We start from the raw sequence: 27,127 nt of genomic DNA on the forward strand, positions 1-27,127 counted from the left end.
CAATAAAAAGTACAGTCAATACTACATGAACTTAGGTGCCTACTACCACTATTATGCTCGCCCGACTGCAGTCAGTGAATTCACTGTCAACTAAAACGCTCGTAAAAAGGAGCAACGGAAAAGGAAACTGTTCCATTTAACGGACAGGTTACACAGCGCCTAGGGAAGGCGATACAGCTACCCGGCTCATTTGTTCAGAGTGGTCGTCTTTGTCAGAGTGGTTGCTGTGTGCGTGCGTGTGCGTGTGTGTCGTACGATTTCTTGCTGAATACAGCTAACATGTGCTATAGTCAAGTTGGAGGCTAGCTTTGCAGCAGGGATTCGTACCAACGACTTACGCACCTTCAATGTATGCTTTCCAATACTTTCGTACCAAAATTGTGATGCAACCATTCGTCGTACAGCTTTCCCGATGGTCTCATACATCGCGCCATCGGAAACTGCGCGGACGGTGGAGCGCACTGGCTGGTTTGGTTTTTTTTTTCTGGGGGGGGGGGGGGGGGAGTAAATGGCGCAGTATCTGTCTCATATATCGTTGGACACCTGAACCGCGCCGTAAGGGAAGGATAAGGGAGGGAGTGAAAGAAGAAAGGAAGAAATAGGTGCCGCAGTGGAGGGCTCCGGAATAATTTAGACCATCTGGGGATCTTTAACGTGCACTGACATCGCACAGCACACGGGCGCCTTAGCGTTTTTCCTCCATAAAAACGCAGCCGCCGCGGTCGGGTTCGAACCCGGGATCTCCGGATCAGTAGCCGAGCGCCCTAACCACTCAGCCACCGCGGCGGGTCCGCACTGGCTGCGGCGCGCCATTTCGTCCCTGGATTTCTCTGCGGCCAGTCGCGTGTGTGCTCGTGCAATGAAGAGTGAACTATCAACGATTGCGCATTCCCAGCCATAAGGAGTCTTAAGTGTCTCTGTCGATTTTTTTTCTTAGCGAACGCAAAAGAGAACCACGCCAGGACCAACGCTTGGCGTGAGCCGATAGGTATGCATGCAAGCGCATAATTGCGTTATCGACCCCCCCCCCCCCCCTCCCTCGTTCTCTTTTGTTTTCATGGCGCCAAAAAGGTCCGCAATGAGCGTCAAACTTCCTGCGTGCCACCGCAGCGCGGCCAGGTACAAGCGTCCGTGAACGCCACTATCAGATAAAGGGCACACGACCGTCCCGATGCAGCATATGGCCTCCAACGACGCTCGATATTACTCTGTTTACATTCGGAAAATAAAACAAACACGATAGGGAAACTTTCTTTGGAACTGCAGCGCTTAGTACAATAATTTTTTTTTTTTGTGAGCTTAAAACTCAGTCTACAGTCACATGACGATACCCGTGCGAACCGAACTAGAAAAACATAGACCGCTTGTCCATATGTTCTACTGAACACATATACCCTGATTCGCGCTATGCGCACCTCTTACGGATGCTTTCTAGTGCGTGCGGACAAAGCTTCGTTACTAAGAAATCGGTCTTTACAGCTATCACAGCATCCAAGCTTGTATAAGCCGTCCTATACCTCAGCCCGTGCGCTTTAATCCGAATTTTCTGCGCATTGATACTTTAACGGGCTTAGGTATACACATAAAGCTAATCCCAGCAGAAGCCCACACTGACCTAGAGAGAGAGGCGGGTACGGCATTATTAAACAGCTGGAGCTGCAATGCGCAATGGCTCAACAATTTTTTTTGCCTTTCAATCATCATCAGCCTGACTCACACCCACTGCAGGGCAAAGGCCTCTCACATGGCTAATTAACCCGGTCCTTTGCCAGCTGCGCTCACACTATGGCTGCGAATTTCTTAATCTCATCCGCCCACCTAACCTTCTGCCCACCCCTGCTATGCTTGCCTTCTCTTGGAAATCCACTCCGTTACCCTTAAGAACCAGCGGTTGTCTTGCCTTCACATCACATGCCCTGCCCTTTAAATGTAGGCTCCTTATATAAACTTGTGGCACGCTCAGTATTGAGTGATGTTACCAAGACACGCATGATATGTCAAACCCAATATCGCGGCCACTATCACTGAGAAAGAAAAAGCCCATCAATTGAGGTATACTGCAACAAAGAACGATTAATGCTTTCTCGGTACGTGACTCGTATCCTGACATGAGTCACAGGCACATTGTAAACGGCCTGAAGGAAAGGTCTTCAGTCGTTCTTTCTGTATGGGTGGGCGCAAATTCTCTCGAATTTCGTCTCCAATTTCGGTGCGCGTTTGGTGCCGGAAATGAGGGGCACGACGAATATTCATGCACAAAAAAAAAACATTTCATGCCTGAAAAAAATATTTCTTGTGGCCCGCGCAAATTGAAGATGCTTCGCGATGAGTACAGGAAGATACACAAGTCAGAATCGTACACGATAGCGGATGCAGATGCTCCTGCTGGTGATCATACTCCAATCGCCCGCTCACCTCCGCACAAACTAACACCGACGCACACAGTGACGATGCCGAAATGGTTAACAAGGTTAAGGTATAGTGTATGTTCGTGCGCTAGATAAAAATCGACAAGAAAGCGAAAAAATGGGACGCTTAGCACTCATTCGTTTACCTCTCAAGGCCAAGTGGAGCCAGGTTCAGATTCGACGACGGCAGGCTGGAACGGATTTTGAAGGTGACCGATACGCCATCGCGCCCTGACGTCACAGTGATCATATTCCACCAAGGCCGGAATCAGGCATCGCGCACTTTGCGGCACAGCTGCACTGCCTGCAGCTATTGGGACACCGTCGCTCGCTATGCCTTGGAATTCCAGCCTCAGAGTATAACCGCTTATGCCTGTAGGAGAGGCACAGATGCGAAAGGCGGCTGCGGACGCTGTGGATGTCGAGCGACACGGGCATTGATTCGCAAGTTTTCAACGACGTAAGCGCGCGGTATACGTCCATTGTACTTTTGATGGAAATCGGCAGCACATGCGCCGCCTCATGAAAGCCAGTTCCCTGGGGATCCCGCAAAAGAAAGAAAGAAAGAAAGAAAAAGAAAGAAAAAGCGAAGGGTGATCATTCTTCGGGACACACACAATGGCCACTGCTGCGGGCCCGCAGACTTCGACGACGAGAAGGAAATATAACAACGCTGCAGCGGTGCGACGACGCCGTCTCGAAGGGAGAAACAATACCGAAGCCCAGACTTCTCTCTGACACGGGGAAGGCCGCTACAGGAGCTGGGCTCGGCAGTTCCGCTCGGACGTTGTAAAACAGGGGCTGACATCGGCCGCCCGTCCGACCGGGGACTAACTTTACGGTATGCACACGTGCTGAATGCGTCCGCCACGCACAGGAAACCAAAGGACGATGAGGAGCGCAAGCAGCCATTCCGTCTATACGAGCCTGTCAAGAACCAATTTAAATTCGTTTATCTTGTTTCCGGGATGAGGGGAACGAACCTAAAACCTTTACAACGCTTTCACTGGGTAGTGGTTCTTTATCGAGTCGGCAGCTTGTACAGTTCCTCATGCACGGTTAGTTCCCTGCACGACACTTGCGTTCGATGAAAAAACATCACGGTAACGTACTCGCACATATTAGCAATATTTATTTACTTACTGTGACCCTCGGGGCCTAATGGCATTACAGTGTTTAGTGAATAGATATTGAATCACGCTGCTTAAACCGGTCGCTTAAACATAATTTCGGAATTTTAATAGCAACAAGGATAGAAATATTACTGGTGCAACGTGTGTATACGGGTCTAAAAACGCCGTGAGCAACGAAGGACTCCATGTAGCAGTTAGCTCGTGGCACGACCCATGGCTCCCAACGTTACATGTGTCAAACGGACACCCGCCTCCCCCATTATATAAAATAAAAAGAGTGTACAGGTAGGATTAGAACACTTTTTTGTTAGTTTGGACAGAAACGTCGACCACCTTTCAAAGGTCGTCACAAAAAACAACAAAGGAAAAAAATTAAACGTAGGAGGGGGAGGGCTGGAGGCACCCGCGGTTATAGAGAGATGAAGTTCATTATTTAACGTCTGAACTGCACGTATACATGCTGCAGGCCATCGGCCAATATGCCAGTGAAGTGTGCTCGTAAACGACGCAGTCAAGCGTTGTTTACGGCTACTCCTTGCCCTGCGGTATTCGTGTGAAAGCTGTGGATACCGTTGCATTCGACAGACCCCATTACTTGAAGCGTGCAGAGACGGCAATATTGACCGAGGCAGAAAATGCCTCTTAAGAGGAATGCCACTTCACTGCTGCTACTATAGTGACACTGGGAGAAAAAAAAAAATAGTAGCCAAGCGACTGAAAGAAAGGCTATTCCTCAACTGAAGGGGCATATCTAAAGCAATAGTCTTAAGCCTCTTAACTGCTTCAGAAGTATCCGAACTTCTGGAGGTCCCAAGAACTCTTGAGTAATTTCGTACCGTCACACAGAGATCGCTGTATTTTCTTCGTAACTAGTTAAATCCCACTACCGACAGACGAATACGAGACCGGGGGGAGATGCTAGAATATCAAACAAAAACTTACATTAAGGAGCTCAACAAGAACTCGCTGGCACGCGTGGGCGCTTGAACCGTCGGTGGCCTTTTGTTACCATGCGCACAACCTTTCCGCACTAGCCGCGCTGCTGTGCAGACGGCGGTATATCTCCGTCTCGAGCAACTACGTTACACTGACACACCGCCCTCCTTTTTCCTAGATACGCACGGGTAACGAAACCATGCTGACAGTCTATCAATGAGTTCACCTGCGAGCCGCTCCTTATCTAGTCGACACCCGACAACTCGTCTCTTGCGATAAAGCTGCGCATTACGCGACGCTTGAAACTGCTGCACACGCGTTCATACGCGGTCGACAGCTACCGTTCAAACCTCACCTAGCTGCTCATAATTTTATGCGCTTCACTTGTAAGGCGCGGACCTCAAGACGTGAATCCGAGGCTGCCTATCGGCTAAGATGGACACGGTAATAGTGGAGGGCTTCGTATTAATGCCGACCACGTGCACTGGGGTTCCTTGAAGTGCACTGACGTGCTTAATGTATTGATAAGCCACATCTACTGACCTCTACACGGCCGTAGATGCACTGTATTTCGCGAAGGCTCCAGAACGTTCGCAGCTAGCACAGACTAACGCTACGCGGCGGACACCTGTTACCACGCCGTTTGATACAAAATTGGCAGCGCGAGAAACGTGCGTACTGTTATGACTAGTGTACTCGTCTCCAGAGCTGGCCTCCGAAAAGCCACATTTTTCAAGAGCTGTTGTGTTCGGATTGACAAAATGAAAAAGATCGATAGGCTACGCTCCTTAGGCAGCTACGCACGAACGCTACGCACAAGGCCCTTGCTTCACTGACGACAGGCGGCACACATGCAACGCGATATATTGGGCTCTTCAAAAATACAAGAGAAGAAAGAAAGCTCACAAGAAAACAAAACAAAACAATTGGAATGTGACTGTAAAAGCCATGTGATGAAAGACCTTTTGTTACGCTGCTCGCGCTCCGGTGGTATTGGCGAAATGGAGTCTCCTTCTTACGGCTCCCAAGCACGGGGCTACCGACAAAGTTCTCAGAATTTTATGAGAGGAACATGGGGCATCGGGACAACACAGTCTACACTGATGCCTCCATATACCCCCAAACACACAAAAACAGCGCGGTAGCAGTAGTTGTAAATTACCACGGAGAACACATCACAAGTCTGACAGCCGGAGTATCTAACATAACGGAGGCAGAGGAGATTGCTGTCGCCCTGGCAGCGAATGAAGGATATAGGACAGGGAGATCCCTTAACATCTTAACGGATTCACAAGAGGCGTGCCGGAACTATACTAGAGGCAGAATTAGCAGCACGGCACTCAAGATCCTCAGTAGAGCTCTGCTCCCTGAGGGACGACCAATACACAACACAATCTGGATACCGAGTCACGCAGGGATCAGGGGCAACGAAGGGGCAGACAACCTAGCTCGAGGAATGACCAGCCGAGCAGGAACGTCATTAACCCCGGAGGGGCCCCAAATTAATTGCGGGGACAGCTATTCGGAATTATTAAACCTATATAAGGCGCTATGATTCCAATACCCCCCACCACATAAAGCATTTTCCAAGGATGAAGCCACAGGATGGCGAAGACTGCAAACAGGCTCCTTCCCAAACTTATACATATTAAACAAGATGTTCCCCACACAGTATAGCGCCAACTGTCCGTGGTGCGGAGCAAAACCAACACTATATCATGTCACATGGGAGTGCGGAAGAAATCAAGCATTCCACAAACGCAGAACACCAAGTGCGGAGCAATGGGAGAGCCGGCTCACCAGCTGCGACCTAGGGGTCCAAAGGGCCCTCATAGCACACGCAAGCGAGGTGGCCCGACTCAGTGGAGCCCTGGAATAGGGGCCCACGCACGGCCAAGGAGGACCCAAGCTTCAAGACGAAGACTTCATCCTCTACCGCTACTACTTCCTAAAGGAACCAATAAAGTTTTTCATTCATTCATTCTCAGTTAAGCTTCGCAAGCGCCCGAAAATTGAAGGGAAGTAATAATAATAATTGGTTTTTTGGGGAAAGGAAATGCCGCAGTATCTGTCTCATATATCGTTGGACACCTGAACCGCGCCGTAAGGGAAGGGATAAGGGAGGGAGTGAAAGAGGAAAGGAAGAAGGTGCTGTAGTGGAGGGCTCCAGAATAATTTCGACCACCTGGGGATTTTTAGCGTGCACTGACATCGCACAGCACACGGGCCCCTTAGCGTTTCGCCTCCATTGAAACGCAGCCGCCGCGGTAGGGTTCGAGCCCAGGAACTCCGGATCAGTTGCCGAGCGCATTAACCACTGAGCCACTGCCCGACTGGAGTGCTGATTCCAACTCGGCTAGAAATGCGCACAATATGATAACTACATGAGCACCCCACAGTCTCTTAGGTAATCACAATAACTCTCCTGCTCAAATATCAAAACCCTTCCCAAGTTCAGGCCTGAAGACTATCATATAACAATATCGCAGAACACAATGTGTTTGGCGCGTGATAGCGTAAATTACAGCCGCGTCACAATTCCTAAAGCACTATAGTACTATCGTATACTACATTCGGATAAAAATCAAGAAGGAAGCGGCTTTTCTCCGAAAAAGGACCCCCTTCCAGCCACGAGTCTGCTAGCGCGACAATGCAGAGAATGCCAGATGAAAAGGGATAGTCCCCTCTTTGCACTGTCAACCTAGCAGGTTCACGAGAATCGGTCGGCGCCACTGGCTGGAAGTGGGTCGGTCCTTTGTCAGCGAAAAGCCGCTTCGTTCTTGAGTTGTATCCGACTATAGACTAGTGCTAGCTAAGCGCACGAGCAGTAGGAAAAAGAACGAGGGACTTACAAGATGAGCCGCATTGCGCTCGCCGAGTGTTTGCGTTCCCGTCAAGCGCATCATGCCCCCCTGACTCCAATTCCTCCGTTTGTGCGGAGACGCACGGTCCGGCCTTGGCCTCGAGTCGCGCAACACGTGCGCGCGGCGAATGGGCAGCTCTGCAGCAGCGACGCCACCGCGCAGTCGGCCAGCATGGGACTCCACTCGAGCAACCACACCGAAAGAAGAACGAGCAGCCCGAAAAACAGCGGCCCCTCTGCGACTCGAACACGCGTCGAGGAATCCTCGCGCACCCGCCGACGGCTGCTTCACCGCAGGGCAGCCATTCCCTCCGGTGCCCGATCAACGCGGCTTCCGCCAATGCCCCTCACGTTTCTTTGCGGTGTGGCGACCGGTCTCACTCAAGGTTAAAAAAATAAAAACGCTCCAAATCGAAGGCCGAGAGAAAGCGTGTCGTCCGAGCGCTGCACAGTTTCACCTTCGGTGCCGCCGAATGACACAACGGGGAGCAGTAAAGGGATACAACTGCATTCTTTTCCTCCTCTTTCTGCGGCGGTATAGCTGCAGATGAGACCTTTACCGGGGCGAGCGACGTCGCGTTGTGCGCAAAGGGCACCTGGCAGCTAGCGGGTACCCGCCGCGGTGGCTCAGTGGTTAGGGCGCTCGACTACTGATCCGGAGTTCCCGGGTTCGAACCCGACCGCGGCGGCTGCGTTTTTATGGAGGAGAAACGCTAAGGCGCCCGTGTGCTGTGCCAGTGCACGTTAAAGATCCCCAGGTGGTCGAAATTATTTCGGAGCCCTCCACTACGGAACCTATTATCCTTTCTTCTTTCACTCCCTCCTTTATCCCATGCCTTACGGCGCGGTTCAGGTGTCCAACTATATATGAGACAGATACTGCGCCATTTCCTTTCCCCAAAAACCAATTATAATTATTATTATTAGCGGGAATGGCGGTATAGGCGGAGTTTAACGCACCAAAGCTGGCGCACGCGCCCTATAATGGCGGACGCCGTTGTGAGGGACTAATACTCTTGTCATACGGCATTCCCCGAATGTCTTTCCAGCAAAGGCACCTTTTTTATAGAAAGGAGCGAAAACTTAAAGCAGCAGCGACGGAGCTGCACGATGAAGCCCAAAGGTGAAATTAGTCGTTCAGGCTTAGCACCCGATGGTCTGCTCGAGGCGGCTGAAGCGAGTATTTTAGAATTAAAGTCTGTGTTAAAGTATTTAAAAAAATAAATTCTGTTCATTCCTGAGCTCAGACAATTTTTTTTATTATAATTGCTTCCTTAAAAGAACTACAACAGCCACTCTCATCAGCAGCAGCAGCATGTTTTATGTATTGCCTTGGCCACCAGGGGCACTCGGTGTTGCTGCGACACTTTTACCGTCTAGAAATATATGGGCATAAAATATAAACACCCGCACAGAAAGCAAAGCCAGACACAGCTTTTGTATTTTTTTAAGATGTTTTCAAACATTGTTGGCTGCATCATTTTTTTTTTCATTGCTTGTACTTTTTGACGAAGGACGGCACTGCGATCGCAGGTTCTCGAAGGCCGCGCCTTTGAGCTCCAAAGGTCTCGGATGGACGCCTTCGCCTCGAGGCCCTTAGCGGAGCGGCAGAGGCGAAACATTTGTGCCCTGTACCTGCACTCTTTACGCCTTTGGATATAAGGAACTGATTCTCAAAGGCCTTTGCGGTGCTCCTGTGACAGGGGTATAAGGATCAGCTTTGAACGCCTGGAATTCTTCAACGTTCACAGACATCGCCCAGTAAACGAGCGGGCTTTTTTTTTTTGGATTTGGTCTCCGCCGCGGTGGCTCAGTGGTTAGGACGCTCGACTACTGATCCGGAGTTCCCGGGTTCGAACCCGACCGCGGCGGCTGCGTTTTTATGGAGGAAAAACGCTAAGGCGCCCGTGTGCTGTGCGATGTCAGTGCACGTTAAAGATACCCAGGTGGTCGAAATTATTCCGGAGCCCTCCACTACGGCACCTCTCTCTTCCTTTCTTCTTTCACTCCCTCCTTTATCCCTTCCCTTACGGCGCGGTTCAGGTGTCCAACGATATATGAGACAGATACTGCGCCATTTCCTTTCCCCCCAAAACCAATTATTAAATTATTCTCCATCGAAATCCTGCCGCCGGGGAAGATTCGGCCACCCGATTACCATGGGCTCGGCAAGCGAACACCGAAGCCACGAATCAGCTCGACGAGTCGGAGGAGAATTTGATCGACGTAGGCCTAGAAGTGGACACTGCCAATGGGAGGGGGCGCCGTGCAGCTACGTCTGTTGATCTCTGTCCCTTCTTCAGCTCAGACAAGGGCGAAACATCTGGCGCAATCGTTTTTTTTTTCTTACTTACTGCAAACGTAGTAACTGCGCCTCCATGATTCTGCTCTGTTCGAAGCGAGCAGGTAAATACCACCGAAGCCGCGACCTTTTTTGAGCTCTCACGGGAGTCGTTTCCGGACGACGAAACCAGCGAATATACAGCCGTTACCGAAAACAGCGACAAAACCAGTAACGGTGACCGCTGCCAACCGCGGTGTCCAGCGTTGCGCCTTACTTCCGTTATTCTGCGAATCAATTCATCTCGACAATGTTCAGCTTTTAACCAGACAAGCAGGCCTCCGCAAAGCACGCGTTGGATATGGAAGCCTTTTCACTGTATACGGACGCGACCAAGAACAGACTGGAACTGCCTTTGTTTTACGTGCAGCACAAAAAATGAATGGAGAGCGCTTTTTTTTTACCGAGTACTGCATTTCTTTACCCTTCGCTGTTGGCCTTCCAAGCAATATCGAGAACAACGAGAGTATTACTTCGCTTTCAGCACAACAAACATATAATGGTGCCGTTCGAAAACTTTTCACTGACTTTGATCTACCTGCGTTTCGAGTGCTGAGTGCAGTTAGGTATATGTCTAGCGCGCCTGACAAACTCATCGCCAGTAATTAAGAAGACAATAGCCACAGCTTACGACAGTTTTCCACTTGAAACAAAAACATTTTTGAAAACATAATTAAACAGAAAGAGCATTTAGTTATCTAAACTGCAGCCTTCTGCAGTCTTCTGCCCGAAGTACTGTTTTCGCTGAAAAAGACGAAAATTGTTAGATCCTTGAAAAGCGGTCAATTTCTCGTAACAGATAAAGATTTAAGTAAATAAAGTTGCGCCTCAATGCATATCTTTCCGAAAAGCGGGCAGGTGAAAATGAAAAAAAAAATCACTAGAACTCACTGAATTCATTGGATTACACATTAAGTGGAAATTTTTTATAGCACTTGTTGCAGCGACAATGCTACAGTTATTGTTCGAGTTTATGGGGGTTTAACGTCCCAAAGCGACTCCGGCTATGAGGGACACCGTAGTGAAGGGCTCCGGAAATTTCGAGCACCTGGGGTTCTTTAGCGCGCACTGACATCGTGCAGTACACGGGCCTCCAGAATTTCGCCTCCATCGAAATTCGACCGCCGCGGCCGGGATCGAACTCGCGTCTTTCGGGTCAGCAGCCGAGCGCCATAACCACTGAGCCACCGGGGCGGCGCTATAGCTATTGTGGAGAAAATGAATGGATGACTTTGGGAAAAAAAGAAACAAAAACTAAACTCTATCGATCCACTCCGACCTTGAATCAGCATGCTTCAGGCGCAATCAACTGCGCATAGGGCGCTCATCCAGATTAGAGCGCACCTATAGCTCACTGCTGCGAAGAAGGAAGGGAAGCGGCCGTTCGCATTCACCCGTGCGCGGCAGTCGTTTAAACGAACGCAAGAACCAGGTTGCGGCGAAGTACACAACGTGCATTAAATCATTGCTCGTTCATCCGCCCTTGCCTTCCGCTTTCCGCGTTTCTTTCTCGCCTCCCTTTCCGAGGCGGGGAAAGGCGCTTAGCATTCTTTCAAGGATGATCGATCTGCCGGATAACGAGAGCGGATTCATGGAAGACAGGAAGTGCACAGGATCAGTCCGAGGTGGTTTGCCCTGGCCGCATACGCTTTTGTGTAGGACGAGAGAGAGGGTGGTGACAGAAGAGGGAGAACGCGTTTTAAAAAAAAGCTCGCCACTGACGGGTCACTTCAAGGTCGCTACTTAGGAGCTATTTCGCACATGACGTAACGATAGATTTCTTTCTCCGCTTTCTTCCTTTTTTTTTGTTTCGAAGAGTATGGTTTGCTGTTCAGAAGTTTGCGAAATAAAGCGAATATCGCCGACTACCTATATATAGTGCTGCGATAGGCCCGTGTCCTGCCTTTTTTGGTGTGTGTGTGTGTGTGTGTGTGTGTGTGTGTGTGTGTGTGTGTGTGTGTGTGTGTGTGTGTGTGTGTGTGCGCGCGCGTGTGTGTGTGTGTGTGTGTGTGTGTGTGTGTGTGTGTGTGTGTGTGTGTGTGTGTGTGTGTGTGTGTGTGTGTGTGTGTGTGTGTGTGTGTGTGGGTGTGTGTGTGTGTGTTTAGGCATGAAATGTTTTTGCTCCCGTTGTCGACCTTGAAGTGACATCGAGCCAATGCCGAGAGCCAGCATCCGGGCACCAATTTCCAGTCATCCGGGCACCGATTTCCCGTAATCCGGGCACCGATTTCCCGTCATCCGGAAGCCGAACGAGTCTTAACGAGAAGAGTTTTCCGCTCAACAACGGCTTCCGCACCGTCCCCAAGGATGGCGACACGGACCCACACACTCACGCAAGTAGAAGACCGTCTGACGCCGGCGGCCGAGGCGGCAGCAGTTTGAAGCTCGTTCAGAGGAATAAAAGCAACGATTACAAAGATGGAAGCCAAACAGAAGCCGGAGACAGCTGACGAGGCAGAGCCGAAGAGACTGCCCCAGACACAGACAGAAACGACTGCGTCCATATGGACCAGTACGCAGTATGGTGGGGTGTGGTGTGCACTAGACCCATTTCAAAATTGAGGCTGGGACGATATATAACCAATGTGCTATGCACGTAACCATTTCGCACTTATATCTACTCTCGATTACGGGAGAGGAAATAATATTTTTTTTTCCAGCTACTTTACCATGTTTGAATACTTACACGAGGTTACCCAACAACATGTACTCATAGATAGCGTTTATCAAAAATGGCGAACTGAATTTCATCCGGTCATAGAAAGAGTGACCCTGGCCAACGATGATACAGAAATACAGCTCCAAACAGCGCGCGCACGTCATGGCGCGCGGCAGAGCTAACGCGTGAGCAGCGTAATACATGATCGACGGCAGAAATTGTCGGAGTGTGAATGTGTTACAATAGGGGCTAATTTAATAATTGGTTTTTGGGGAAAGGAAATGGCGCAGTATCTGTCTCATATATCGTTGGTCACCTGAACCGCGCAGTAAGGGATGGGATATAGGAGGGAGTGAAAGAAGAAAGGAAGAGGTGCCGTAGTGGAGGGCTCCGGTATAATTTCGACCACCTGGGGATCTTTAACGTGCACTGACATCGCACAGCACACGGGCGCCTTAGCGTTTTGCCTCCATAAAAACGCAGCCGCCGCGGTCGGGTTCGAACCCAGGAACTCCGGATCAGTAGTCGAGCGCCCTAACCACTGAGCCACCGCGGCGATGTGTTTATGGGAATCCCCCATTGTGGAGCAGAGGTTTGCGGTAAACAAAGCTATCGTTGGGTGAAATGGGCACATAAGCAACCTTTTTGACGAAGGAGCAAATCGCAGTTATCGGTATTCGTCGGGTCACGTTTCCCAGGGGACGCATCAGTGTTCCAAACAAAACAGCGAGAAATAAAAAAGAAAAACAAGAAGGGGAAAAATAGGGAAGGAAAGAACTGTAAGGAGAAAAAAAGTATAGCGCCCTTCTGGCTTTTACGCACGCATTTTTTCTTTATTTTTCGTTCAACTTGAGTGTTACCTTATTGGCAGCGTTATGGCCTTGTCAACAGAGGTGAGGTTCAAATGGGTCCAAAACCTGAATATATTAAGAAAAACTCACACACTACCTCGTCATAGAGAGTAGATGTAAGTTTTAAATGCACTGCAGCAAAGCTTTATAATTTATGGAGGTTTAACGCCCCAAAGCGACTTAGGCTATGAGGGACGCCATAGTGAAGGGCTCTGGAAATTTCGACCACCTGGGGTTCTTTAACGTGCACTAACATCGCATCGCACAGTACACGGGCCTCTAGCATTTCGCCTCCATCGAAATGCGACCGCCATAGCCGGGATCGTATCCGCGCCTTCCGGGACAGCAGCCGAGCGCCATAACCACTCAGCCACCGCGGCGGCTAGGGAACGAGTAGAGTATTCTAGCATGGCTCAGAGATACTGACACCCGCACTAGTTATGGGGAGCGGTTCATATCAGCCGCTTTTCTTTCCTAAGCTTTCCCCAGCGAGCGACAGCATGCTCGGCTCTCTTTGCAGCTTTTTACGTATGGAGATGTGCGCACCCAGAGCTTGTTATTGGCCATGTTGATGGATGGCGCCACGAGAATTGTGTCGACGGCACCGGACCGCGAAGATGCTGTTGTTGACGCATGCTCTGTTCCGGCTGGAGCGCAGCACATAGACACCAGGGGCAGGTGAACTGAAAATTTCGCCAATGTTCGTTTAGGTACGACTTCTCCGTTCTGGCGCCAAGGTCGCCCGCGACGCGCCGACAACAGGAGTTGAAAACATTTCATGGTTAAAATATACTGCTCTCAGTCCCCTTAAAGTGTCAGCCGACTGGGGGGCCAGAAATCGAACATAAAGCACTCTTTACTCCATGTTAAACCGACTCGGTCATTCTGACAGCCCTGCCAAGAGATCCAGGCCAGCGCTGGACACGCTCATGACACTGGTTACCATGGGCGAGCGTATAAGTTACTCTGCACTACTTCACTCCACCAATCGCAAAGCGCCTCACGGGCGACTTCCCGTTCCTCGACCCCCCCCCCCCCTTTTTTTTTCTCCTCTATCATTTACATACTTTTCAACTTCTTCTATGGCAATTTGTAGAGTTTCCTCTATTTTATCGTCAGTTCCTTTGGCAGTCCACACGGTAACGTTATCAAAAAATAAAGTTGCTTGAACAATGGGCGGCTCTCCTACTCAGCTCCGATCCGGAGACTCAAAGGTCGTCAAACTCGCCGAAGACGCCGCCAGGAGCCAAGATCTGGCCGTCGTTGAGGCGATTAGCCTAAAGCCCCTCAAACTGCTGGAAATAAAAGTTTTGCAGTCCAATCCAATTCTCCTCCGTGGTTCCACAGAATGCCCGTAAAGGAGGTAGTACTGCGCACTACAGTTCTTCCTCGTCATAATCGCCCCCACTGTCCCAAAGGCAGGATCAAGGGCCCCGCGCAAAGCGGAGCTTTCCGGTCGTCGCCGGCGTGAGGAGAATCCGCTCGGTTCGTGAGCGGGGCAGACAACGCATAGAGGTACGACCTTTGCCACCTCTTCCCTCTCTCACCCCCTTTCCCCGCCGCTACCCTCCGTCGCGACGTCGGACAATCGGGGAGGAACCAGTTGAGATCCGGACTCCAGACTCTCGTCAAAGGAGGTCACGTCACGCTGATCAAAGGGAGCGCAGGCTCATCATCCGGTCTGGCCGCTAGAGGACCTCGCTGGCCTCGGCGCGGAAAGAGGAGGCAGAGGCGCCACGCACAAACTGCCCACACAACGCGACGCGTGCACTCGGGCATTTGCATGCTCAGACAGAGGATGGGGAAAAAAGGAAACAGCAAATAAATAGATGGCGAGCAAGAGGGAGGGACAGCTCAAGGACACACGGCGGAGCGAACTTTAAAACGGCGAAGCGGGCTGGCAGAGCCGACGCGGCGCGAAAGGGGGCCACCGGCAGCACGCAACCTCTCCCGGTCGCGCGCACTCTCGTGCACAATGCCAGGCGCGGCTGCGTGTGTAGTCATCGCGAAATGCGCGCACCGACGGAGGTCCGGCGCCATCCGAGCAGGGGGAAGGGAAAGTTGAGCGTTGGAAAAAGTAATAAAATGTCTCGGACGGGTCAAGGGAGCCGCACGAACGCTACCGCTCACCTGCCAGGCTGACAATGAGGCGCTCAGGCGTCCGGCGAAAGCAACCGCCCGTGTTGCAGCACTTGTTGGCTGCGAAATTGAATAACCGCTACTACTTCCATCTTTCGGGCTCGTTGTTAGCTCTATAGTGCGAATTCTTCAAACTTGCTCCCGCATTTATATGACGAGTGCCAACTGCGATGAGGCAACTGGAGCGCTAGCAGCGTAATTGCTTTTGAGCTTTGCTATCGTGTTGTGTTGTTCGTTACATGCGCATTCAGAGCAGAACAAGCTTCCAAGCTGCAAGTCGATAAAGGTGAGCTTTTATCCGCCGGCGTGTTCGCCAGTCGTCAGACGAAGTGTGCGGGACAGCGCTGTGTTGTTTTGCCGCTTTCTTGGTCAGTCGTCTTTCGAGCTATTACAGCATGCAAATCCAAACTAACTCGCCGCGCTTTTAGTTCTAACGATGTCGTCCCCAGTGTGCGGATAGTGCGGCAAAAAATAGCGGATTTCGAGACCTAATATCGTCGGGAATGCTCCGCCTCACTTCCAGCTCCGCCGGATTTGGTGACCCCGGTAGTGATTCGAACGCACAACCTTCTGAAACGCCCACAGTACACGAGCCAGCCATAAGCTTCGTACCGCTACGATGTTCCGTAATTACTTGCGCATTGCCTTCGGGAGGCGCAATCGACAAACGTGCAAGGACGCATTTCTCCTCTTCGCGGGTAAAACCTCGGGTGGCAGGAAAAGAGACAGGAGTGTTCAGAAGTGAGAACGCAGCGTGAAACATGTGGTGAGGTGGCACACAGAGGAAACCGGCAGCGAGCTCCCCAATCGCCACCCATAAAGGAGAAGGAACAATGAGCGAGGCGCGGCGTCTCGAAAGGAAGCTGTTGCAACTTACTACGAGGGGCGAAACAAAAGACGTATGTCCGCGTCGGTGGCCGAGCAGAGTGCTTTCTTTCCCCGTGGGCGGATAAGACTGGCATTCAACGCGAGACACGGGAAATACGCTGTACACGCGTCATGGGCCCGAACGAGGCCTGCCTGCATGCGAACAGAGCCTGTCTAGCGCTGGGGAAGCGCTTCTTTCTTTTTCTTTCTTTCTTTCATTTTTTCTTCCTTTCTTTTTCTTTCTTTCTTTTTCTTTTTTTTCTTTCAATTTATTAGCGAGACTTGTCGGAGTTCAAACTTAGCCCGTTGGCAGCCGCCCTAACAAATTCTCCGCGTCGGACTCGTAAGGTGACTCGATGCAGGCTGCGCCACGACCTCCTGCCTCTTCCATGATTACAGCTCCATGATGTAAGAGCACAGTAGCGCAAATGCGCTGCTAGACAGCAAGACAGGCGCGCATAGCTGCAAATGCGTATATCGCAAGGGTTTTCGCTGAAACCGAGAGAGATACGGCAGCACATTTTGAAACAAACAGGGACAGCGTGCAACCCCATTAAATGAGAAACCACAATTTTCACGATTTCACTGCTTCCTTCGAGCGTGACTCATACATACGGGCGAACGCGGTTCAATCATTGGAGAGCGACATCCTATACCGTCAATACTGCCTTGCTCGACAACGTTCTCGCCAATTTAACAGCGGTACCTGCATATACAACTTAGCGTACTATAGATGGCGTTGTAGCTTGCGTCGTGATACGACGTAACTAAAAACTGGCCCCTTCACTGATAGCCAAGTGAAGCACTATTCATGAAGACCAGTCAGCGTGGGCGCTCTTGACAATTTGACCTGCGTAACCGCGTCATCACTGTATACAGGTTGTTGCACACTTGGAGAGAACACGATAGGGCGTGGCCGCGCTCCTCGGAGCACCAGGGCGTCCGTCGCGGCCGCACTAGCCGGCAACGTGGCAGACAACGCGAAGCACCCCTTCCAGGCCTCGCCTTCCCGTGTTCCCCCTAAATGTTAAACAACCTGTACATGAGTGGAAAGTTCGTACAGTTGAATAGGGCACTGATCTTTTTTTTTTCAAAGAAGCACGAATACTGCCAGTAACATAGAGAATGGAGAACGCAACACATGCGCTTCTCTACAGTGCAGTAATTTTTCGCACTTCAGTATAAACTTTGAAACGCGTAAATCGTACTCTTCAAAAATGACCGCGTACGCATGTAGGATGATCGGTTACCCATGTTATCCGGTTGAGCTCGAAAATAATACGACAATAGAGAAGCGGAAGTGTAGTAAACGGGGTGGAAGCGAGCTTGTATACAGGATATAAAGGCTTCCACTGGCACACAATGCGAATTTATTTCCAAAGCAGTTGTTGCTGCCTAGGTTTCGCGCGCTATATATGTTTTGTTTTTTTTCAGACCTCTATACTTGTTTTGCGAATACGCTTCTCGCGAACGCCGTTAGCGCTATACCGGCAGAAGTTAGAGGCTAACGTCGAGCGTTGTATAGGTTTACTGAAACACGACGACAAAGTCGGCCGGCGGGTACACCCGACGCCTTCCCGTAGAACTCTGCGGGTACAGCTCCCGTCATACCTCAGCCATTCCACTCTGCCTCTATTCTGACCCTATTTAAATCCCGTGCACTTAACTGTTGATGAAATATCGAACAAGGGGAGCTACCAAAGACTATCCCACGCGATAAATTCTGACAACTAGCGACTTCACCGTAATCAGCTCATTTTTTTTTCTCGTTTTCACCGATGTTAAACCCTGATAGTCCTCGATCTTTTAGTGCGCTAGCAACAAAACGCCCAATCTCAGATTTCACCGATGTTTGTCTGTCCGAAGCCTCTAGCAGGAGGCCTACTACCTGTCAGCACCCTGCCAACAGGCTTTCATGGGCAGCTATGTAAAACGCTTTATGGCGAAACAGTATATGACCGCGAGTGGGTTTCGAACCCGCGGCGACACGAACAGATCAGCTTCGCTGGCCATAGCATTAGATCACTGTGTCACTGCCGCAGCCGAGCATACCGCGCGTTTAACTGCCAGGCTTTCGCGCTGCGTGCGCTTCGATGTTGTCGTCTTCAACTACTTCCATCCGTGTGCAGTGGATCCAGAACACGCCCGAACCGAAACCAAAGGGAAAACCGACCGCACCTAATTCGCATTTGGCCTAACCACGCTAAGTCGCCCGTCATTCTTTCTTTTTCTTCCTTGCACGGTTCGTTCGAGCGAGCTGACGTACACCCCCCCCCCCCCTTCCTCCCTTAGGTGCAAGGCCTTAGACCTTTACAGTCGAAGTGAAATGACATGGACCAGTGAACCCATGAGCTACAGCGCGTTAAAAGCCAAGCTGTATAGTAAAAAGTTCTTTCGAATAAATACACCTTCCGGGTTCGTTAGCCACGAGCTCAGAGAGAGGCGGTAGTATATCCTCCTGTAAGCCTGAGCAGCTCCTACAACTACGTCGGCCGGCCGTTGCAGCCTGCACTTCGCGCCGGTGCGCATGCAGCTGAGACGAGCCGCGGGCGCGGTCAAACACCTCCGCGCGCACAGAAAGGCAGCTGACCGCATGCTCGGCGGGAAACAATGTCGGTGCCGTTCCAAGCCGCCTCCTTTTCCGGTTCACCGAACTCTGCCGGTGTAACCTGCAGCCAGCTGATCAGCGCCCGAATGCATGCCTAGCGGCGCACGACAGAGCGCTGCTGCTGCTGCTGCTATACGGCTCCGAGAAGATGCATATACCGGACCCATCCGCCGTGCGAAGCCCGCCCGCTATATCCGCCCCACGTGGCTCAAAATAGCACGTCACACACCCCGCAGAGATTTCTCCGTGCACCTGCCGCGCAGCCATGGCATGGCGCATCCACAATATATCCTATACCTGTACGGGTTGGACTTTTCGGCTTAAATCGAAAAACACCGATAAAAGTACGCCGAATTCACATTTTTTTAAACTTCGGTTTTAACCGGAAAAAGGTCCGTATTTCAGTTATGAGTGTCGCATCTAACTGCCAATTCAGTGCCAGTTACAGTAGGTCACAGCTGAAAATTACGAATGCGCTGGAACCAGGAACGCGATGAGACAAAGGTACTTTGGGAATTTAGTATAGTGTTCGTGAGTTATGCGGCATTGATCCGCGAACTCAGACAGGCTGTTGCAGTTAGGAAGGCTCGACTAGTAAGCTAAGCGCTATACTGGCTAGCGTAGCGCCGTGTGGTCAGACTTATCACCGGCTTGGGGCTGTCGCAATTCGTTAAGTAGGTTTTTCCACTGCATGTACAGACACTGAAAACTTTTTGGAACCGAAACCATGCACAAACGGCACGAAGTTGCCGTGTTCTGGCTTCCGCGACGGTTAAGCAACAATTCCATCGCTGCCTCAGCACACGGAGCATAAAGTACGGGATTCTCTCGTTTATCTCAGATGCAACCAGACTGTGACAATCAAGTGTTTAGAACTAAGGTTCCATTCACGTTTTGGCTCACGGCACAGTCATTTAACTTCGGCATTTTTGCTTTTTGTTGCGACTGTATGACTTTCGTCTGCAAAAGACGGCCATTTATGTGGTAAATACACTGCTACATGAGCGGCTGGTTAAAAAAAAGGGGAAGGTTAATGAAAACTGTACGGCAATTTTGACAGCACAGTGACATCATTTGTTGCACCGATAAAAACCGAAAATTCTTATGTAGAAAATATCACCGAAAACAAAACCGAAAGTGGCGTTGTGAAATAAACACCGAAAAAGTCCACCGAATTTTCGAAAAATAAAAACCGAAAAGTCCGGCTCCTACCTATACAGGGGGATCCGACTTCTGTCCCACCCATAACGTTTCTCAATATCACAAACGGGGGAAAGTAGCGCTGCGGTATTTCATCGAGTGCGCATGCGCAGAACGCAAAGGGTATGAGCGAGTCTCACGTACGTACGTGAGATTCGGATTGTTACGTTGCGGTCTTTGCGTTGCTTGCGTACGTAGCGTTGACAAACATGGCGGCACCCTGCCCGCCGCTTCACGGCGATAACAGCTTCGTCGCTAATCCCTCGAGGCGATATGGTGTTCTAAACTGCTGTATTCGCCTTCGATTTGCCCATTCTTACCATCGCATAAGGTTTCAAGCGACAAATAGCTTTTGTTTTTCAGACAGAAGGGCGATTTTTCAGCTGCTAAGCCTGACGAAGTAGCGTTGGTCGTCGTCATAGCAACGGTCTCGCTATGAATGGCTTCGCTTAATGACTTGTCTTGGATGATTTTGGCTACAACCAGTGTCTGTGTTCCTTAGTAGATGGCGCTAGGCGTAACGCGCGGCGTGTTTCGCGTACGTGTAACTATAAGGGTTTCAAACCACCTGCGTGCAGGCTACGTAGACTTCTCACGTTTGCGTACGTGAACCCTCTACGTACGTGAAACTAAAACTCTCTATTGTTAAAATGCGATTTTCCTTGAGGCGAACATCCCAGAAATGCTTTGCTAATTTCCACAGGCGGCTAATACTAAACACTTTGCTTGCAACACATTCATTTAAATATAGTGAGAGACGTACTATAATGGAATAATTGCGTACAACGGCGACCATCGCGGCGCGTATGTTTCAGCAACCGCGTATGGGGAACCTGCGCTGCCAAGGTGGCACTGCAATTGTTCCATTCGGTGACTCAAAACAGCTTTTGTCAGCCGCTTGGGCCGCTGCAAACGCGAGAACACATTCTGCGCGATTAGATGCCCGCGTTTGGCTGACAGCCTAGCTTCTCTCGGCGTAGCCCAGATATATCTGACGCACGGAACGTGCGCCTTCGACAGAGCGAAGAGGCTCACGCCAATAAGGGCCTGAAGGTGGCGCGGAAAAGTACTAAGAGTTTTACGCAAAACTGCTAGCTCATCTCGCTAGGCAGTGTGTTATGGCGCTGCAATCGGCACCGCAAACTTCAGCGCAAGTTCCCCATACTTCTTCTTTGACCAAACATTAATCGAGCCAAACACGAAGCTTTTGCTTCCGGGTATATTTCCGCGGTGGACGAAGCGCTGTTCCCTCTATAGGTTATTTTGAGAAATATAAGGTGGCGTCCGGGCAAATTTGCCGCATACAAACAACTCCAGAACTTCAAGAAGAGCAAGGAATTAAATCGACCAATGATTTTACGACACGTGCACGATTATCCAGAGTGCTCACTCCCCTACGGCTCATGCTCAACCTGATCTATGGTCATATATGCCGTAGCGATACCTTTCCCGGTTCCATGGGCAGCTTGCCGCCTCTGAGGTCTGCGTTTATTGCCAACGAACAGTGTCGTTCGACGGCTCTGTTACCAGGAGCCGGGTTGATCACTGGCAATGAGACGAAAAAAAAATATAAACGAATCCCTACGAAAACACAGCCCCTATTAACCCTTTTACTGTTTACAGCTTGACTGAGCATGCGTGCGTGTTGGACTGCGCACGCGCAGCAGATGCCCGCAGGAAATCTGCTAATCAGAACGATGCTGGCCCAGCCCAATGGAAACATGGCTGCGCTCAAAAAGGCAACTGTGACAAGGTATATAGGTCGAAAAGGAGTCAACGCGTGTGTGCACGCACTACGTACGATGGCGACGCCACGTTCCCACAGAGAATAATACTAATACTAATAATAATAATAATAATAATAATAATAACTGGTTTTTTGGGGAAAGGAAATGGCGCAGTATCTGTCTCATATATCGTTGGACACCTGAACCGCGCCGTAAGGGAAGAGATAAAGGAGGGAGTGAAAGAAGAAAGGAAGAAGAGGTGCCGTAGTGGAGGGCTCCGGAATAATTTCGACCACCTGGGGATCTTTAACGTGCACTGACATCGCACAGCACACGGGCGCCTTAGCGTTTTTCCTCCATAAAAACGCAGCCGCCGCGGTCGGGTTCGAACCCGGGAACTCTGGATCAGTAGTCGAGCGCCCAAACCACTGAGCCACCGCGGCGGGTCCCCCCCCCCCCCCCCCCCAGAGAAAGAATTAAAAAATAAAGCCCCATATACAGCCATCGCTGTGAAAGAAATGAGGGCGGAAAGGAAGGGAAACAAAACAGTGAAAAAAAAAGTTTGTTTGTCCTGGCGCGTAAACGTGAAATATGAGGTGCGCTGATCGAATGGGTCGCAACGACAAGTACTTAACAGATTGTCCACCATTCAATGTTTCAGGTGCACAAAATTCGATATAATTACTTGCTTTTTTGCTAAGATTATTATTATTACGATTACTTATGCAGCTCCCGTGCTTCGTGAAACATTCTGCGGCAGAATATGCACGAATGCGACGCATCCCGTGAGCGGGGCCGCACTATTGGGCAATCTTGACACCCACCCTGTCCTGGCCAGGCAGGCCAGAAAAGGAGTCGAGACATTCGAAGGATCAGAGCAAAAAAACTCGCTGTCCCCGTTCCCATCCTCATACCCATAACCCCTTCCTGACAACCATACAACCCATCCATTTCATCCATTCTCTCCGCTACGTCATCAGGGGAGTCTCCCCGGGCCCGCTCCCCCGGCTGTGGGTCACTATGTAGTTTCACCCACCCCCTCTCGTTTTTTCCATTTTCCCCACCTACGGGTGGTAAAACAATACCATTGCCCTCGGGCCTTTTCCTTTATTTTCAAATTGAATTAAACCTGTTATACGTCAGTGGTGCAAGCAGGGGCTTATTATTTTTAAATCTTTTTAGGCTGCCCCAACGTAATATATGTCACATCTGGGGCCGAAGGAAGTCAAATCGGAATAGAAAACGCACACTCGTAGATCGAGTTAAGACACTATGAAAATTTCCTTTAACAAGGTTGGTACGAAGGCTTTAGCCATGAAATGCGATTCATTTTGGTAAGCAACGTTAACCCAAGATACCTAAGAAGTCAGTTACAAATGCATGCTGGAAAGCACTACAAACAAGCTAACAAATTCATCATCTCGCAGGTTGGATCAACAGCGGGGTCGAGCCTATAATGTCACATTTCCTTCCGCTCTCAAGGAGACGAAGTACCAGATTTGGTCGCTATCAACGAGCCAGCAGAAGAAGTAGCCCGTAAGAGACTTAGAAAGTAATAAAAATTATAAAGTAGAGAGAAAAACAGAGCAAGAGAGAAAATGCGTATACACAGAAGCGAGTAAAGTCTGCCTGACAAGCCTTCGCAACGAAAGAGGTTGGTGCCTCTGTTAACGCGGAAACAGCTGCGCGAAGCGACAAGCGCCGGTAACACGTCACCGTCTGCAACTCTCCGCTCCTATGGGCACCGACAGATTGAAGCCAGGCAACCACGGGCATGCGTGGCAGACTGCGTAGCAGCGGCTGAAACCGTCACAAGGACTGTTACAACCAGCAACATGCATGCGGCGCGTGTATACAGGGCTTTCCAGTTTATTTAATGCAGATTTCTTTTTTTCTTTGCAACAATGCAATAATAGCTGCCAAGCGCTTCTTTTGAAGTTGAGTTATGTCTGACCAGGTAGGATACTTTTTCAAGAATTCGTGAATACCAATTTAATTACTCATATTAGCTTTGTAATTAATTTGTTCCGACTAATCAGCAGTAAATAAAATGGAACACCCTGTACATGTATGTACGATCCACGTCCTCACCGTGGAAGGCGCATATCCCCGGCAGCGGAGGGCCAAAACCGCGACGCCCTTGTCAAAAGTTGCGCCTCATGCGCTGGGCTCCGGAAACGGGGCACCTATTAGCCACACTGGCGGCGACGGCTAACGAGCTCCGCAGCAGGGTCCAGACCGGAATGGTCACTGAGGAGCTAACGAGCTCCGCAGCAGGGTCCAGGCGGGAATGGTCACTGAGGAGCACACACCGGTCTGCGAAATCCCGCACTGAGGCGGATAAGGAGCGAAAGAGAAACAAAAGGAGAGAGCGGCGCCGAAGCGAGCGGAGGCATTTTGCGGCGCCGGTGACGAAACCGGCAGTCGGTCGCGTGTCGGCGCCGAGTTCACGTCGCACCTGTACTACCAGAGGCAAGAAAAAGCGAAACCTTGCGCGGCGCTATAGTGCACTCGTGCAGTCACGTCACGTTTGTCAAACCTCCCGCTCATCCGCCACGGGTGAGCTGAGCGGGTCGCCGTCTTCGGCGATGGCCACCACATCTGCGGCAGCCGTTGCGTAACTACTAGGGTGCCGCCGCAGTTTCTGGGCGGAGGAGGTTTTATTAAAAACGAAAACTTTGGTCATGCCTTTTTTTATTTTCGGCATTTTTAATACTGCTTTGCTGCGTCTCCGTCAAATATTCGAAACAAAATGAAACCGCGAGCGCTTGTATCGTAGAAGTGCGGCACGCGATGTTACGCTTTGTCTTCGCATCCCTGCCAGTCAACTCTCCACATCCGACCTCGCCGGGGACCGAAAATTTGTCCGAGTTATGCGGAGTTCGAATTAAGGGGAGCCGTTTTAACGCTCTTAATGCTGGCGGGACTAAAGAGCTAGTTCGTATAAACCGACTGTTTGAATTAAACGAGTTCGGCAACTCGCGCTTGCACCGATTACAAAAAATTACAAGACATAAAGCCTCGGAAGCTAATTGTAACCTGCTTACTATGATGTTTAAAAGAGCACTGATGCTTAAAACAACAAAATATTACCACATAAGAGTAAAAAAATTGGCCGCTGTATAGGTGCTTCCAAGGGAGCCCTACGGAAGCCCTGGACGTCGCCTGTATATGTAGGACGAAGGGCTAGAGGAAGCGTATACAACGCGTTTGTCGCACACAACTAAACATGGTTGCTGATGGTGCATAATATAACAGACAAAACATCGTAGGCCGACCCTAAAATGATATCTCTAAAACACTGAGGCGTGAACTAGAGAGGCATTATATACCTCGGCGTAAACGACAGAATCGAGACTTTTCTACCTGCTAACCGATAAGGAGTGAACCTCCTTCGGGGCAGAGGTGCAATAAGATTTAAAATTTATCTTTCCTGGGTCGCTGTTCTCACCGTTCCGATAAAGTGCATAAGTACACAGCGGCCGCTGGTGCTTCATTTGGGAGTCAGCCGCAGCGCGTCCATCTGCGTTCAGGACCCTGTCATCGACCGCTATCGATTTAGTTCGTCCGCAATACTGCGGCGGGAAATGTCGACGCTAAAGAAAGGAAGCCAGCTTTTCCTTCTTTCCAAGTGCGTTTTCTTTTCTGCGCGCTTTCCATTATTTCAGGGACAGCGAATCCCAAGGCGAAACTACAACGAACCAGATAACCTGGGTCAGAGGAAACCGCCACCAAACGTAATCAGATTCCCACTCGTTTCAAGCCGCAACAAGCGGGAAGCCCTCCCGCAAACCAGTTGTACCAGCGTGCTGTCTTGAAGTTGGATATTTCCACTATACTTATTCATTGCTGGAGCTGCTTAAAAGGCCGCAGCGATCGCGGATAAGACGGGACGGAATTACGAAAGGCTACGCGCTTCGATTGTTTTCCTTATCGCAGAACAAGGTTATCGCAGAGCAATCGATGCGCGATCGGCGCATTAAGAAATGTGCGGATTGGTTTGCTGCACAAAGAAACACAAAACGCGAGGTTAAAAATGGACGGCATTAACGCTACACACGCAACGTTGTCGATTCAACACAGCAGCAGGCAGTGCGGTCAGCGTTACCTGCACCACCTACGATTGTTCAGTGCACATCGATGTTGTAGACGAGGTCGCGGGTTCGGCACCCGGCTAAGGCGCGTGTACCTTGGCGAAGCCTAGATTCACAAACAGCGATGAACAAAACTAAGGAACGCGCTAAAAACGACGAGGTCATGCGGACGAAATGAATCCGGAACGGTACTTTTTATAGCTCGGTGCGGGTCTTAGAAGCGAATACCTACCAATTATATAAGCCACTGTGACTCAACCTACACGCGGATTCGGCGCAGTGCCACGTCAATGAATCTCGTTTTCCATATAAAACGCTACATGCTTACTAAGGAAACCCTGGAAGCTCACAGCAAACGCGGAAAGGCTTCCTTGCTCGTCGCATGTGGCTTCCGGATCGAACATGTACGGAAAATGCCTTCGAAACATCTGCAGATATAAATGTCCTGGTTCTATATTTATTCCGGAGTGAACGTTTGGTATGGTTTCTGTCTTAATTTCTGCTACAGAGCACGACCGTGTAACTCGCATCTCCTTAGTGAACTTCGCCCTTGCGCTATCTTTGCCCTCCAAGCAAACACAACGCTCTCTCCACTCGAAAGGGAAAAACCGCTAGTAAACGATCCCGTTTGCCTATGTTTAGCGCCTCGCTCGCTGTTCATGGCTTACGAGAAGTTCACACAACGCGCGTGATAAGCACGACCGTGGCGCGTTCGAACTTTTATCGTAGCAAAGGATTCATACCACCTGGGCTACAGAACAATGATTTCGTTAAAAATCAACGCAGCTATGGATAACGCAGTGCAGCAAGATGTAACGCAAACGCTCACAGCAACCCGCTGTTTCTTCAGCATATTCGCGTAACTTTTAAAAGAAACGCAAGACACTCTGCGCTACCTCCCTTCGGTAGCAGGCGCAAAGCAGCTTCAAAGGTCCTTCGGCAATACCCTCCTTAATATTCAACAGCGATTTCAAGGAGGCGCCGGCGCAAAACCTTGTTTGTGACGCCGAACTCCGGAACGTATCCTTGGTTTCTTTTACGTACGCGGCTCTCGCATACCGATCACGACACATGCAAACACACCGAAAGTGCGCTTTCACCGCGTTTTGTTACAAAACCGTCACATGCTCGGGAAAGCCGCTGGCATTTCGCCGCGACGATTAACACATCTGCGAAGTCAGTGACGGCGACACCACGGTGGATATGCGATGTTGCAAACCTAAGATCGGGCAAGTGCCCAAACTTGCAATCGCTCGTACTACGAGACTCTTGGACCACACCGATGAGGCTAACGTGTTTCT

At 50.2% G+C, this 27,127-nt stretch overlaps 1 protein-coding gene across 3 annotated transcripts in view; it reads right to left on the reverse strand.

The window, feature by feature from the left end:
- Positions 1 to 27,127, reverse strand: part of GramD1B (GRAM domain containing 1B) — a 111,963-nt gene that overhangs the window by 84,113 nt on the left and 723 nt on the right. The window lies entirely within an intron of this gene.

The sequence above is a fragment of the Amblyomma americanum genome, chromosome 6 (genome assembly GCF_052857255.1).
Source record: "Amblyomma americanum isolate KBUSLIRL-KWMA chromosome 6, ASM5285725v1, whole genome shotgun sequence".
In the NCBI taxonomy this organism is placed as follows: Eukaryota; Metazoa; Arthropoda; class Arachnida; order Ixodida; family Ixodidae; genus Amblyomma; species Amblyomma americanum.